General features: G+C 42.9%; 1 protein-coding gene across 1 annotated transcript in view; it reads right to left on the reverse strand.

Moving 5' to 3' along the window:
* Positions 1–15701, reverse strand: part of PLXNB1 (plexin B1) — a 76691-nt gene that overhangs the window by 39911 nt on the left and 21079 nt on the right. Inside the window, exon 2 of the mRNA XM_059480245.1 lies at positions 15003–15274. The gene's annotated coding sequence lies outside the window, so the exon portion shown is untranslated. The remainder of the gene's footprint in view (positions 1–15002; positions 15275–15701) is intronic.

Below are 15701 nucleotides of genomic sequence, written 5' to 3' on the forward strand. Positions count from 1 at the left end.
GCCATGCCATGGATGGGAACAATTGCTCTGGACAAGATGGGGATCCCCACAGCCTGGTGGAAATGTGGTAATAAGTACCTGCAGCATTTAGATTAACACTTTCCCCATGGAGAAAGGGAAACAGCTGCAAGTACTCAATAATTTACTATGAGTGCCACCTCATTTAAATTGAGAAGTAGGTGGTGATGCAGCTGTGAATCTATTTCCTTGCAGCCCTCCCTCCCTCTTGCAGGCAGGGTATCAAAGCTGCACAGCTGCCAAGCTGGGTCAGAGGCTCCGTGGAGCTGATGAGTACAGTATCTCCTCCAGAACTGCCCTGTAATCTGATGGGCTCATTTTGGCAACTCAGCTCCTCAGGGGTGATATTAATTTTGTAGTTAAAGTTCAGAAAACTATCATCACTCCCCTCCTAGGGCATCAGACCTCTTGGGTCTTCCTCATAAGCTCAAAGTGATTTTGGCTCAGAAGTGCTTAAATCACAGAGGCAGAAAAAGATCTGCAGCATTTCAAGAGTAAACTACTCCAGCATTTACTGCAGGACTTAACCAATTTAGGCCACAAACTTCTCAACCCATAAACTGTGTCTTACACTCATTCTATACAATGTCCAGCACACAATGTGCAGAAAACACAGTAGCAATGCTGAGAACAACAGCTGTAGGACTCTGGATCCATCTTCTACTCCCCTGCTATTGCAGAAAAAACCCCAGAAGTCTGCTTTCCAGCTCCTTTGTCAGTAAAACTGGCATCTTTGCTCTATCTAAAGACCAGTTGAGAGGATTAGTTTACTTGTGAAATCCAGCGGATGGAAGGTATTACAAAAACAACACTTTATTAAATATAGGCTTTGTGAAGCTCTGGAAAAGCTCCACTTCACACGGTTCTTGTAGGTAAGTAGGCAGCACTGTCAGGATATGGCCAGGCACAGGAATGCTGGCTCTGGGCTGGCAGCTTTCCCCCAGAGCACACAGCCACTGATTCACACCGCACCAGCGTTGTGTTTAGGCTACGTGCACACTGGGGCTTTTGTTTGCCCTGATAATGGACACTTAGTGCTTTCTGCTTCAGAGCTATGAACACACTCTGCTTCACCCAGACTGGCAAACAGCCCTGAACTACCCTAGGAGTCTCTTTTCCAGAGTGGTAAGCGAGTGCATTGTAGCACCTGAGAGAAACCCTCACCGTGTGGGAGACACTATGTGGGAAAACCCAGCAAGAAGATACACACAGACTGAAGGAAGGAGATCTAATTTGATTCTATCCCCTCAGGTTTAGATCAGCAGAAAAGATCTTGCTCCAACTCCAACATGACAGTTATTCTTAACGTTTTTTCATCATTTCTGTTGGAGAGAACTTGATTTAAGAAACCCCCTAACCACACAACTGTCTCTATACCTCTGCACTGCCATCATGCAGATGTCATGATGGCTTGTATGACTGTCTGGAGTCTCCTCAGTTTCAAAGCTGAAAATGCCTGCAAACAAAGCAATAGGCTGATGGCCACCCAACAGCAGGAGCTTGACTATGTTGTGAACAGCAACAATGACAAGGAGAAGAGAATCTTTGATCTGGAAGCAGCTGAGAATCACAAGACATCATTATAGCTACACCACTCTGAGGAATCTGTAATCTTCTTTTAGCTAATGCAACCTTCCTCTGCCAGCACTTACAAAGTAAAATGGGCATGTGTCTCCAGGATTTATGGATTCTGAAAGAGTGGCTTTCTGGCTAGAGGTTATGCCTACAAGCTGCACGACTCTGCCCTGTGTCCCACAGAGCCCGGTTGGCAACTGCCAGGGCAGAACTAACCATTACTTCAGCTCACATGACACAACGCCAGCAACATGGATCTTGTTACAAGCTCATTGATCTGTATTTGAACCTACTCCAAATGTTTCACTGAAAGCATTTTACCTATTGGAGCACCTGTACTGGAAAGACGTTGGAAAATCAACTAGTCCTTCATTCCAGCAGACCATAATCAGATCTTGCTGTGGTCAAGGCTCTAACATATAGCTACTCTTCTTTCAGTCACCAATACTCCCCTGGAAGTCACTTTGTGAAGAGCTAGTCCTTAAAAGTGTTTGAGATAAGAAACTACTGTCTGGTCCTCATGACTCTGTGAGAACAGAGAAAACAAAACAGAATGGTAGTACAGCATGTTCTGCAGGCTGGTTCTAATCACCCTGCACAATGGATAAACACTGAATATAGTGCTCTTTGTTGCTCTTTGCTACAAAGACCCATTAGCAAATGAACTTGTATTTATTGCTAGGTGAGCAAACATACATTAGCAATGAGCATGGCTGTCTAGCTATCAGTAGCGAGAAGCATTTGCACCCTACATGAGAATAGAGAGGGAGAAAAAGCCAGCAGTGTGTTTTGATTCCATTTTCCAAGTTGTTTCTCAAGCACAGCCATCACTGTCTTTTTTATGCTTGCCTTTCAATTAAGCCCATGACAACCTCTCTGGGAGGACAGGAAGGAGGAGGATAACCTACATTTAAATCTGATGGTTTCATGACAGGCTACACTACAGAGCTCTTTATGGATTTACTGAACCGTTCTGCTTCCTGTGCTCACTGCTAGTGTATAACACAGCTGCTGTAGACAGATTGCACTAAAAGTGTGTAGCCTTTAATTAATTCTGAATGCAATTGCCAAGGTTTAAAGATTCATTTTAAATATTCCATTTTTTTGATGAATTCCCGTTAAACAGGAAAATGTTCCAGACAATACTCTGAAAATTGCCTCTAACTCACCGTAAAATATTAATATCCAAATAATACTGCTGAGTTTTATTTATTTAATCTGGATCACAACAGAAGGGCTGGAGGATTAGTCAATTCTGCCACAGAATATTTATATCACAACCACGTAACAACAACTAGTAACATTAAAGCAAAGGCACTATTGTGTTACTTAAAATTTGAAGTAAGACTGTGTTTTCTGTAGCACTATTTTTACCTCTCTGACCTCACGTATCCCTCTGAGAAACTTTGCTTATTTAATAAAGAAACAAACCCAGAACTCATTTGGGCACATTTTAACAGCGTATCAACACAGAGATTATTCCAATCCTCCCAGATAATTTCCCTAATACCACATTCTGTCCTCCAAACATAGAGAGGTCAGTTATGTTCCAACTTCTAGGCTAGATTTTATACTCACCACCAAACCCAGCAAAATCAGCCTTGGGAAAAAAATAGGTCTCTGAAATCTGCACCTGCAATTTCCACCTTATCTTTTTCAGAGCCAACCCACAGTGTGAGCACTAAAAGATTTAAAAATTAAAAGCACCATTTTCCAGCTGCACGATGACCCTTGTGCTCCAGCACATTCAAATGGCCCAGCAGCAGGAACTCCACCACTATGTTTTCTGCACAAAAGCCCTGAATTACAGCCCCCTTCTAAGCTTCATATGCTCAACAGAGACTTGCTGTTTTCTGCTGTGAAAGATGGCATTCCCATTAAATAAATAAATCTTCTTTGAGTCTTATTTACTACTACCAGGGCAGTTCCCTGCTCTGTTGTTTAAGAAGACTTGCAGCAAAAAGCTTCAGCAGAGATGAACACAAACCACTATTTTCCAAGTAAAATTGACCCCAAGGAGAATCCCAAGTTCAAGCAATCCTGTCAGAGCAGGACTGGCACAGACAAGGGAGCTCTGTTATACCAGATGTGAATAACACCAAAGATGAGGTCAAAATAACTTATTAAAAAACCTCAAACCCTTAAAGACAGCATCAAATATAAAAGGGCAAGGTAGTAGAAATTCTGTACTACAGAATTAATAGCATTCTTGGATAAATACTTGGGAAAATTATGTTTTCTAAATCCTTGATAGTTATTGCTGAACATTACAAGGTAATCTTTCCGGATGGTGACTGAAATCATACTGAAGGAATATTTCACAAAATATTGTCAACTATGTGATAACTTCAATAATGCTCCTGCATTGCTCTTTGGAAAAACTGCAGAAAGTGCTTCTACCTCTCTGGGACTACTTAAATATTAATTTCAGCTGTACTGGAATTAACTGATGATAGTGAATAGGTCTTTCCTCTAAACAGCTCTAGCACAACCAAACTTCATCCTTTCACTGATGAAAATGTGTTATAAACACTAAGCTTCCAGTACAACTAGCTCATGAAGTGTTAATGATTAATACAATGTTAAATAGTGAAATTTTTACAAACCAAGACCAACTACATAAACATTTACAAGGAATATAAAGTAACCTCAAGATGCTTACTGTTGAAGAAGCTTTCTTCACATATACACTATCATTGCAAATCAAGGATTGACTTTTCCACTTCACCATCCTCTCAAACACTAACTCAATTTGAACTCAAGACCATGTTGCATGTGCATTTTTAAAAGGGAAAATCAAGCCAGCTGGTGGTTTCACAGCATCTTAACACAACCAAAAGATAATGTTCTGCTGGTGTTACACATTTGAAGATTAAAGTCCTTTAGGATCTGCTCCAACTTTCTGTGCAATCAAAAGAAAACCAGTGAACATCCCTTCTAGCCCATGAGCTCCTGACTAAAGTCTCCTCATGATACCAGGATTTTTTCTTAGGGCTCCTAAGTTATAGAAGCTACCACCTTAACCCAGCAAGCTGATGCCTGAGGGCTCTCTACCCCAAGTAAAATGCCTTCTCATATTGTCTAACTTGTCACAAAATCTTCCAACTCAAAGAAGCTTCTAGTCACTTTTTGTATGAACGGTTTGAAAACTAATCCTCCTTCTTAATCCTCCTTGGGCAAGAAGATAAAGACAGCTATTCTAAGTCTGACAGAGGTCCACCTACACAGAAACCCTAGCTGCAGCAGCAGACAATAATAGATGCCTAAGAAGTAGACGAAGGGCAGACAAGCATAATGCAATCCTTCCCTTCCACATCCTGCCAGCTTTGAGCTTTCCCAAATCACAGATTGAGCCACGTGTAATCCTTTGGATGGATACATTAAGTGGTCTGAGCTTCTTCAGTCAGAAAGACTTAATTTCCCTAGTAGCTCTCTGATCTCATCCCAATTTGTCAACACCCTACTTTTTTAGCTACCTGACCTGGATAAGCATTTTCTTTTGACAGGACCTGACCTGGACAGGCCACTCCTTTGGCTGACACTGCACTCAAATGTTATTTTACCCAGTTTGAACCCACCAGTTCTCCATTTACCCACAAAAGATCCCCTTGATCTTCTAGCTGCCACATCACATGTTACATTTGCATCAGTGACTTAACTTTCAATTAGAGGAAAAAGAAACCTAGTTAGGAAAAATATATCCCATTCTATTAGAGTATATCCAAAGAGCCTAGACAGGTTTACAGCATTAATAAAACCCTGTAAGGAAAGCAGGGCTCACTGAAGTTAGCCATCCAATTGGCTCTGCTGAGCAAATTCTCTGTTTCTATGATAATCTACATAAATCTAAGCCCATCACTCCATATAAAAACAAATTTGCTTGCATGAGTTCAGGAAGCCAGTTAGCCAGTTGTTGCCCAAAATATAGATGAATATGTGGAGCACAGAGAAACCTCTTCAGTACTCAGGAAATTCCAAGTGCAGATTTCTCATTTCTGTTTAACTGAGACCCAAGAGACAATTTTTAATCTGGTTAATATTAACTAAACTGATCTTAAAAGAACTGTCAGCTAAGACTCTTGAAAAAAAAAAGTTAACCTATTGTGGAAATAAAGTCACTGTCCCTATCATGATTTAGTAAGTAATTAAAAGACAGGTGTTTCCCTGTCAGATGTGAATTATCAGTGAGATCTGCCAAGAACTTACTCTGCAATCTGCACTGTTCAGTATGTTCACGTAAGATCTGAGAAGAGGAATATGTCTAGAAGTGGCAATTTTATTATTAAAAAAAAGTAATCACAATCAAATTCAAAGACTGTAAAAAATAAAACTCATGCACTTAAAAGTAACTACACAATATCTTAGAATGTCAATACCAAAACCAACAAAAAATATTCTAAGTACATAAACACAACAGGATCAAAACTAGCTGTTATCACTCAGAAAAACTTTGAAAACTTAATAGGTCAGTCCAGTATTGAGTATCAAGCAAAAAGGCAAATATGGCCTGTAGGGTAATGAGGAAAGAAAACACATATCCCCATTATACTGTCAAATGCTGCAGGCAGTTCTGATTCCCACATCTGAAAAAGGAGACAATAACAAAAGGGACAACAAAGATGACCAAAAGCATGGAGCAGCTTCCATATAAGGAGTGACTGAGCAGAGCAGGACTTTGGACAGACAAAGAAACAACCAGGGGGAAGATAAGGAAAAGTCAAGAGGTCTGAAACATGACAGTGTCAAGATGGAAAACATGGGGTTATTGATGGAATTACATGGTTATATTGCCATATTTTACAACACAGAAACAAGAGAGCACTCACCAAAGTTACAGACAACTTTCCTAATTCAGCTCAGGGACATTGTCACTGGATGTAGAATATTTCAAATAACATTTAAGTTGTAGAGCTCACTGCTGTAGGATGTCATGGAGACCAGAAACATAAACAAGAGAGAAAAGAGATTATATAAATTCATGGAGAATAGATATAGTTGAGATCAGATGATGAGATAGAACTCCTCATGCCAAGCAGGGCCCTAAACTGATGATGGTCATAAGCTGGGAGGCAAATGGAGGTGGGGAAAAATTAAAAAAAAAAACAAACCCTACAACAAACCCACCACATTATACATGCCCTGTTTTTTACAATCCTCATTAAGCATCTGCCTCTGGATCTTGTCAAAGGCAGAACACTGAGCTACACAGAGCTTTGCAATTTGCCCCAGGATGATATTCTATTTAAACTTCTATTTTATGGTACATTTATAGACTTTATTTATTTTTAAATATTAAGAATGTACTCCAGCCCTGCCTAATCACATATTTAGAAGGCTGGAAGCCTAACCTCCCTGGCTGTTTCTGAAGGCAGTATCTCTCATGTTAACATTCAGATACCATCTAACTGAATCCTGACAGTGCAACACAAAAGTTAATGCACACCATGGGAAAGCAAACCCAGGGCCAGAGCCACAGAGCACAGAAGTGGCAGATCCAAGTTGAGTGCACCCACAGTCCCTCTTTCAGGAACAGCTCTTCCCTGTCTGCCAGCATTTGATGGAAACTCCTCATCAGAGGGAACACAGCGGATCCGTGTGTGCCGTCGGAACAGCCGAGCCTTGGGCAGAACCACGGCTGCTAAAAGTAGGTCAGGACCATCCGTTCTAAGCAGGGAGAAAGGAAAGCTGGAGCACACCAGACTGTTTGGCCAGGTATTACAGAAAACCTTCATCTGGGATTTCATCACTACTTCAAACACATGTGATTCATATTTTACCAACCTCCACCTCAAACAAGGCACACCTTCCCAACCACACTGCCCTCCCTGTCATTAGGGGCACCTCTCCCAGCCTCAGCCAGGATCCTCCTGTTCTCAGCTTTGGCTCCACCAGCTACAAAAGCCAGAATCCTGCTCTGCCAGAGCTGTTTGTGCCAATTTCTATAAAGCAGCAATGTCCAGCTGCTTCATCCACAAACATCCAGGACAGCACACGATCTCCACATAATCCCTTCTGCCTTAGAGTCTGTTTTCCTCGGCAGGATGCCCTGCAGAAGGGAGAGAGATCTCTGCAACCAGCACATGCTTCCCAGAGGACAGGACCGTGACCCCTAACCAAGCTCTCACAGAGGCAAAGGCCACACCCCCAAGGCAAGCCTGGCCTTGGAGTAACCCAGCAAGAGAGGAGAGAAGCCTCAAACATCCTCTGAAATGCCTGTGAAAAAGCACCAGTCCTACACTTTCACTCCAAGAGGAAAATCCATGGTCTCCACGCCAGCATCAGCCCTGCAGGTTTGCACAGTGGAAGGGAGAACAGGCTCACCACAGAAGGAGTTCATGCCAGCAGTGGTACAGACGACAGGCAGACACGCAAGGACCACATCCAGGTGGTCCACCGAGCTCCACCATCCAGGTGTCAAGATGCAAATAAGAAATGTTAAGCACTATAGCCTGTCTTGAATAAATCATTTGCTCTGAAGACATTGAGCAGAGCAAGGTGCTCTGTTAAAAACATTTTCTTGACACCCTTAAGTCTCAGATTTAGTACCACAGTCAATCTATAAAAAACTAATGTGCCCTGGGTGGGCAGGAAGAATTCTTCTTGGTGTTTTCCTTAATTTAAAATAAAATTCATTTTTCTGCCCTCTCCTCATCTTCTGGAGAACCATACATCCTGACAGCAATTTGACAGTCTTCCCCTCTCACTCCAAGAGTGTCAGCAGTTCTGGCTGTAGCCATGAATACAGGCAGCAACATGCAAATACATTTAATGCAATGCAGCCACATGAGTAGTACCTATCCCCTCCCACCCAGAAGAGACAGCAGAATAAACAGAACTCCACATCACTACCACAATCTGCTTGTGGTTTGCCTTCAGACCAAGATGAGGTATATTCTACTTTGTATTACTCAAGTTATGTTAAAGCATTATCAGAAATGACGCTTTGATCAATTATCTGCCATGAATTAGTGCCTCAGCCTGCAAGGTTCTCAGTCATCAGCTGTGAACTACCAGGCTCAATAGTCTGGCAATTAGGTTACATAGGTCTGTTAGATAATGATCCAAACTGAGGTGACCAGACATTTTCTTCCACCTCGGGAAGCCAATGCCAAGGCTTTCATAAAGCCAGTAACAGATAACAACACACCATGCTGTTCAAAAAGCCTGGGGACCTTCCCAAGCTTGGGAAGCTTCACACCTACATAACACATCTAAGGAACAACAGCTCTCACCACACAAGTGCAGAAGCCTGAACAGGTTGGGAGCAGACCTGAGGGCCAGGATCAACTTCACCCCAGTCACAACAGCTCTGAACAAAGACTGTCCCATGCAGGCTGGATATTCAGTGCTTTCAGATGGAGTCCAACATGGAATGGTGGCCCAGGGACCATCCATGAAGGGCATTCAAGGTGCACATGGTTGAGGAGTCACAGGCTGGCAGCAGCCATGCAGCCTTATTCTTCTACTGCACAGCCACAGCCCTCCATGCCACACATGGCTCACACTTGGAAGTTCTTGTTTCAAAGACAAAATTCAGAGCACCAGACTGCATATAGAAAGGGATGAGAGAACTATTGCTGGGCACAAACCATCAGGCAATGCTCTTCCTTCATACCACAGTGGGTCCACAGCCTGAGGAGTGAAAATAAGCAACAGTAAAATTAAGTGGCAAAGGAAGCAGAAGCTGGGACCCTGCAAGATTTGGTACTTGGAGAAATAAACCATGCAGAACAAGAGTTCTCCAGTTATTTTAGCCACATCTTATCCAGGACAAGGAACTGTATAACAAGAAAAAATTCCCAATAAGAAATTTTATACCTTCAAGTGGCTTTACAAACACAAGTTTCTGTTCACTCAGATTAAGGAGATTCTAATTTTTACTGGCAAAATATTTGAGCTCCCGGCTCAGGGCTGAGAAAACTTCTTTTGTGCTGTCCTAGAGTCACAAAGGTTCAGAACCAGCTACCTGCTCATGAGAGCCATGAATTTTAAAGACTTTTGGTTGAGACTGTTCTTCATCTGGTTTGTTACCCTCCCACCTGCTCAGTCTGACAGCCACTGGCTGAGCAGGACTGACTGGCTCATCCTTTCCCCTTTCAGAGAAGCCCAGACCTTCACCCTAGGGCTGCAGAGAAGCACTAAACAGGTCTGCAGTGCCAATCTGAAATGCAAACTGCTATGAGCAGGAACTTCAGCCAGTATAACTGGCTGACTGTTGGCATTTCAAGACCATGGTGCCTGCCAGGGTCACCCCTGGGCAAAAAAGTGCCCAGGAGACAGGAAAACCAGATTTACAGTAGTTTGTCAGGAACAGCACTGAGTTCTACAGCTGAGTGGCTGCTCCTCTGCTAGAAGGAACAGCTAGACAGAACAGAGAGGAAGGAAACAAGGGAGAAGTATGCACATCTGTGCTAGAAGGATAAACCATAGCCTGTGGTCATCACAGTTCTGTTTGCAGACTGTCCCAGTTCCAGGCAGCCCTCCTCTGTCATTTTAAGCTGTGTACTCCACACACATGGCAGTGACTATGCCTTCCTCTGGGAAAGGAAACAGTTTACTCTGCCATGCACAGATAACTAATCAAAACCCCACAAAAGTGTGGCTCAGACAGCACTTTTCAGACTTATACATGGACTAAACTGAATAATCAGCCACTGAATGTCAACCCTGGAGTCCATGGTGGGGCTGACACAAATTTAGCCTCATGAAAAAGTTTTAGTTTAAATCTTCTCAGGGCTTAGTGGGAAATACACTAGTTAAAATCATGGATCAGCTAGGAATAGAAAAGATCATACTGGCTAAAGATGGGTTCAAACTAAAACTAATCTGGAGAGACTAACTGGAGAAGGGCAGACAGGTCCAGCACACACAGGAGCAAGCTGAGAGAGAACCACTGCTTGAGCCAAGCTACTGATGAAAACAATAATTGAGAAACTGAGAACAAACCAGGAAAAATACTCCATAAATGGGGTAACAACTGAGCACATTGCTACTCTGCAATGATGAGACTTAGGGTTTGGGATAGAAACTTCTTCCCACATCAGAGTTGACTAAATCAAGATAAAGGGGGAGCAATCAACAGGAAAGGAACTTCAGTCCCCTCCACCTGCATTCTCCCTCAGCCCCAGGTCTGTCTGTAATCTCAGCACCCAACTCCTCAGCCACCCCATGGAGTAATGTTCACTAGAGAACACGATATGCACACAAGATTGTTTCTCTGTCCTTGGAGAGGAGCTGTAGCTTCCCAAAACACACCAACTCAGTTTTCAGTCACAAGAGCTGTCTCCAAGAATACACAGCACCGTAGTTCCGCTACCGGTCAGCTCTGCAGAGCTGTTCCCCAGGGATCACAGCAGCAAAATCAGTCAACAAAGAGTTTTAAACCCCCCACTCCCAAAACTCAAAACAGCAGAGACCATGTCTCTAGAGACAAAATAACAGATAGCCTGATGTTGTTCTCTTCCGTCTGAATTAAAAGTTCAAAGGAACAAGCAGGGCTGTTCTGTACTGTGCCCTCTGAACATTTGGGTAAGCATCTAAAACCAACTGCAAGAGCCGGCTTTCAAGGGTGAAGCATCTAGAAGTGAGCCCTGTTTCTGAGTTATTTTTAAATGTTTAGACAGGACTTAAAATAGGACCAGTGTTTTGAGTACTTCTGAAGAGTATGAACCTCACGTAGGCCATGACATTTCTAGTTTGAAAAGGCTTTGGAACAGAGGTTTTACTGTTCATGCATCAGCTTATCACCCATTTTAGCTCAAATGAAGTTAGAGTTCATTACAAAGCAAGAAACACCCTTTCAAAGGAGGGAAGTTAACACAAATAAGATGTAGGCTATCAGCAGAAAGGCAGCCTCTGTATCTCAATAAAACCTACTATCCCATAATAGCAGGAAGAGCATTCGCCACAGAGAAAAGGGGAAAGTCAGCTTCTCTGCTTACAATATTCATCTTCACACCACTTTTCTACCTGTGTAATTCCTAGACATACTCTCTGCCTCTCTTCAAATTCAAGTCAACAGCCTGCAGACTCCAGCAGCCCAAGGCAGTGCCTTCAGCAAGCAAGAGGTGCATGCGGTACATCACCAGCAGCACAGAACCAACCCAGAACACAAGCTGTGCCACTCCCTTTTTTTTACAAGTTTTATTAGCATCCCCCCTCCCACCCATGCTGACAAACCAGGCTGCACTTGTCTGGCTCTGGCCTGAAACATCAGACTGAAGCAAACCCATAGAAGCACTTCACCTCCCTGAATACTCTCCCAAGCTTCAACAATGAGCAGCTCAGGGACTTCCTGGGATTAAGGTGGTTTCTATGCATTAAGTAACCTTCAATAGCTCCCTCTTCTACAGACCTGCCCCATGTCCTCACATACACACAGATATTTGGCATTCACAACATCCTGTGGCAAGAAGCTTCCCAGATTAACTGCACACATCAAGGACTAAGTTGTCACTTGGTTTTAAGCTTACTCCATGCAACCTGTTCATACTTCTAATGGAAAAGGAAAAAAAAAAAAAAGGCTCCTCCCCCTCTAAACTTTCCAGGTGATTCAGGAATTGAAGATAATTGTCATTTATTGTTTTTCAGGTGGAAGAATCCTGACTTATTCTGTCATGCTTTGTATGGAAGGTAACACTCACCTCTGTTCACTATTGCTGCTGTTCCATTTCTAAAAACCGAAGATAACTCTATTAAGATGGCAATGGTTTTCCTAAAGCTGTAGAAAACTCAGCTTCCATAAGAGCTGGAGGAACTAGTGTGATGGTTATCAAATACAGTAGGGATTCCCCATTTCTGTAGTGAATTGCCCACCTGGTAGCTCTCTGTTAAAATATTCAGCCTAACTCCTTAAACTGAGTTTGTTCAAAAGTAAGTTTACTTTCAAGCCACAGAATTCAGCTGCATCCTTCTTCCACCAGAACATGGAATATTTTTAAAAAACTTTCTCTCCCTGTTACTTCTTTGAAAATACAAATTATCTTATGGTTGAATCAGCCTGCCCTGATGAAGGGTGGATCCCTCACAAGATCATGTGCCAGAGCTTTATTCTGTCATGCATTCTTCATGAACATTTAAACCAAGCAGTTTTTCCTCAAGTATGGGCACAGTGTTTATAGATTTCCTGATGCTACACAGAACAGTATTCTTACCAGACCTTGTTCTCCTGCAAAGTCATATAAGAATATCTGGGTTTGGAGACTGTGTGTATTGTGACTTCCAAAAATCCTGAGTGATTTCTTTCACAAATGCACGAATTGCTTCCCACATTGTTTATGAGATCTAGAAGTTTGTTAATAATACACGCTTAGCTGACTAAGCAACCTAAACTTTCCTGTCAGGCTGAAATAACTTTCCTGACTCCACTCTTTCCTTTGCCAGTTTTACTATTAAGAGTCAAATAAGTGTTTTTCAAAGATGCAGATATGTAGAAGTATAACTGGAATTAAAAAACGATAAAGAGGGCCATTAAAACCCAACAGAACAATATATTACCTAGCGTTGCAATACTCAGTGCTAACAGCTTCTCAAAAATATAAACCTATCCCACAATTTAGGGTTTTGAACCACACTCTAAGGGTTTGGAAGGAACACCTCACCCCACAAATGGCCCATAGCTGAGCCTGATAAAAACAAAGAACCTTTCTCCCAAGGTTCTATGAGCACCTGAGGTGTTTTCAGAGGCAAAGGTGAATGTTTCTCCTGAAGAACTCTTGCCTTGCACACAGCACTGCAGTTGTGTTTATTCTTAAAAACTGGTGGTGCACAGAAAATAGGGCAGAAAAGCAGTCCCTGAACTGCTTAAAAGGGAGGGGAGGGAAGAGGAGGGAACAAGTAACACTCTCCTAGGTAACACCAAGTCGCTACTCCGGCTGCACAGGAATGAAGCTGAGCGCGACTCAGATAATAACCGTAACTCACATTTCAGAAGTTAGTTTGTTCAGACATGATTTTTCACACTTCAAGGTACTAAAAAGCATGTCCTCTAGTGCACTTCTGCTGGAGCACTTTTTCAATAGGATCTGGACAGAATCACCTCAGTAATCTCAAAGAATACAACAACACACAGTCCTCTGGCCTCCTTACAATCTTGTATTTTTTTATGTACCCTGAAAGCATGGATCCAGAAGAGACTGGCCTGAATTCAAGTCATCTCAAGTACTTACTCATTCCCTATTTCATACTGCTTTGAGTTAATGGTTTTACTGGAACCACCCAGAGCAATGCAAAGCTGAGGCAACCAGACTCTCCAATCTGTGTACATTTACTATACGTATTCAGCATTTATTCTTGGATGCATGGATTAAAAGAGATTTTCTGCAAACTTGCTCTTTATTACCTAAGAGTTCCATCCAGGTCTACTACCAAACTTTCAGGTTGCACTCCAGAGAGGTCTGGGCTGGGGGTTGCTGTCTCATTTTGTTCATTGCTTTTATTTCTGCTGATTTCATTTCTCCTGATGTTAGACCTGCAAATCCAACAAGCAGAAATCCTTCAGATGAAGGGCTCCTGTACTCCCAGTGCTCTAACATGATACTCATCTCTCCAGTGCAAAAGTCGGTGGTGACTCATCTGCATCAGCTCCTAGTATCCAGGTGCCAGGGTTTCACTTCCCAGACAGAGGTTCATGCAGATTTGCAGATCTCCAGCATCTCATTCAGTCTGGGATCTCTGGTGTACCACGCTACATTTGATATTCAAATTCCCATATTCAAATTGCATGTATTCACCTACAAAGTGCTTCACCAGGCAAACTGACAGCAGAGTTGTAACCATCCTGTTTAATAGGAAGCAGCCTGAAAGAATTCAGTTTCAGGGAGACATTTCTTCAAGGGTCTATAGCTGTCAACACCACAAAGCTCAGCCAGCAAAGAGCAGCTCATCACACTCCATGGTGATTGACAGACAGAGATGAACATTACTCCTGCTCCAGGAGTCTGTCTTCAGATTTGGCAACACTCACTGGCCCATTTCTACTTATGGATCACCATCAGAAACTCATGGTTTTGCTTTGGTTTTTTTGGTTTGTTTCTTTAGTAGGTTAAATTAACTCCCTTCTACAGAAAATTTAAAGTATAAAAGTTAGTTTTTATATTTCAAGTGCAGCACCAGAGGTGCCAAGACTTGCAAAAGGTGTGCAGTTGCAGTGGCCTGACTTTGGTAGCATTGCAACCCATAATTCCCAATCACTCTCTCAAGAAAGTTGGGGTGAAAAAGGAAAAAAATGACAAGCAAATAGGCAACCTCTGGAGTAAATACATGTGCTTACAGCAGAACTCTACAGAACAGAGCTTGTGTTCAAGAGATGTCCTTTATCCTTCACGGGATTTAGGCAGGATTTCCCTGCATAAAGAGAATGTTCCCTTTGCAAAGGGAACAAGTGAACACTCCCACATACAGCCACTCACTCTTTCCAGCAGACCACGTGCCTGGAGAACTCGTCCAACTAATCACAGGTGGTGCAGTTGGTCAGGTGGGTTCGTCACGCAGCAGCATCCAGAGGCTGCCCAGCATGACAGGGGCCACACACACGGAGAGGATCAGGAACACGGAGGAGCCCAGCGGGCTGCAGCTGTCCATGGGCATCCCAGGGCTGACTCCCGGCACATTTTGCTTACCATCTGGGCACTTGGGAACGTTGAGACACCTTCATTTCTCTTATTGAGGAGTGTGCCTCAAGCTGGAAAAAACAACAGAGCATGAAATGCAAAGACTATTTTTCCAATAAATTAAATCTGTTGCACTTGACTCCTGCTGTGGTTCCCTTCCTCCAAGAAGGCATGGTCTGGCCAGCTGCACAAAGTCCAGGCAGCCCTGGGAAAACAATGGGATCTTTTTCTTGCCAGAACCAGCCTTCCTGCTCACCCTTCTAACCATGGCTTGGAGGACACCCCCAGTGTGTGTCTGCGGAGGAGAGGAGTCTGTTGGCATAGCAACTGCACACGCTAACTCTCTGCTAATGAACAGGGATAAAATGTTTTGTTCTCATTAGGAAAAATACAGACACATTCCTGATTGGTGAGTAATGTCTCTGCCTCTGGGAGATTAGCTCAGAGCTGTGCAGCCTGAAACAGCCTCAATTCAGCCCACTGCAGTGCTTCCCTTGA

This window comes from Ammospiza nelsoni, chromosome 11, assembly GCF_027579445.1.
Source record: "Ammospiza nelsoni isolate bAmmNel1 chromosome 11, bAmmNel1.pri, whole genome shotgun sequence".
In the NCBI taxonomy this organism is placed as follows: Eukaryota; Metazoa; Chordata; class Aves; order Passeriformes; family Passerellidae; genus Ammospiza; species Ammospiza nelsoni.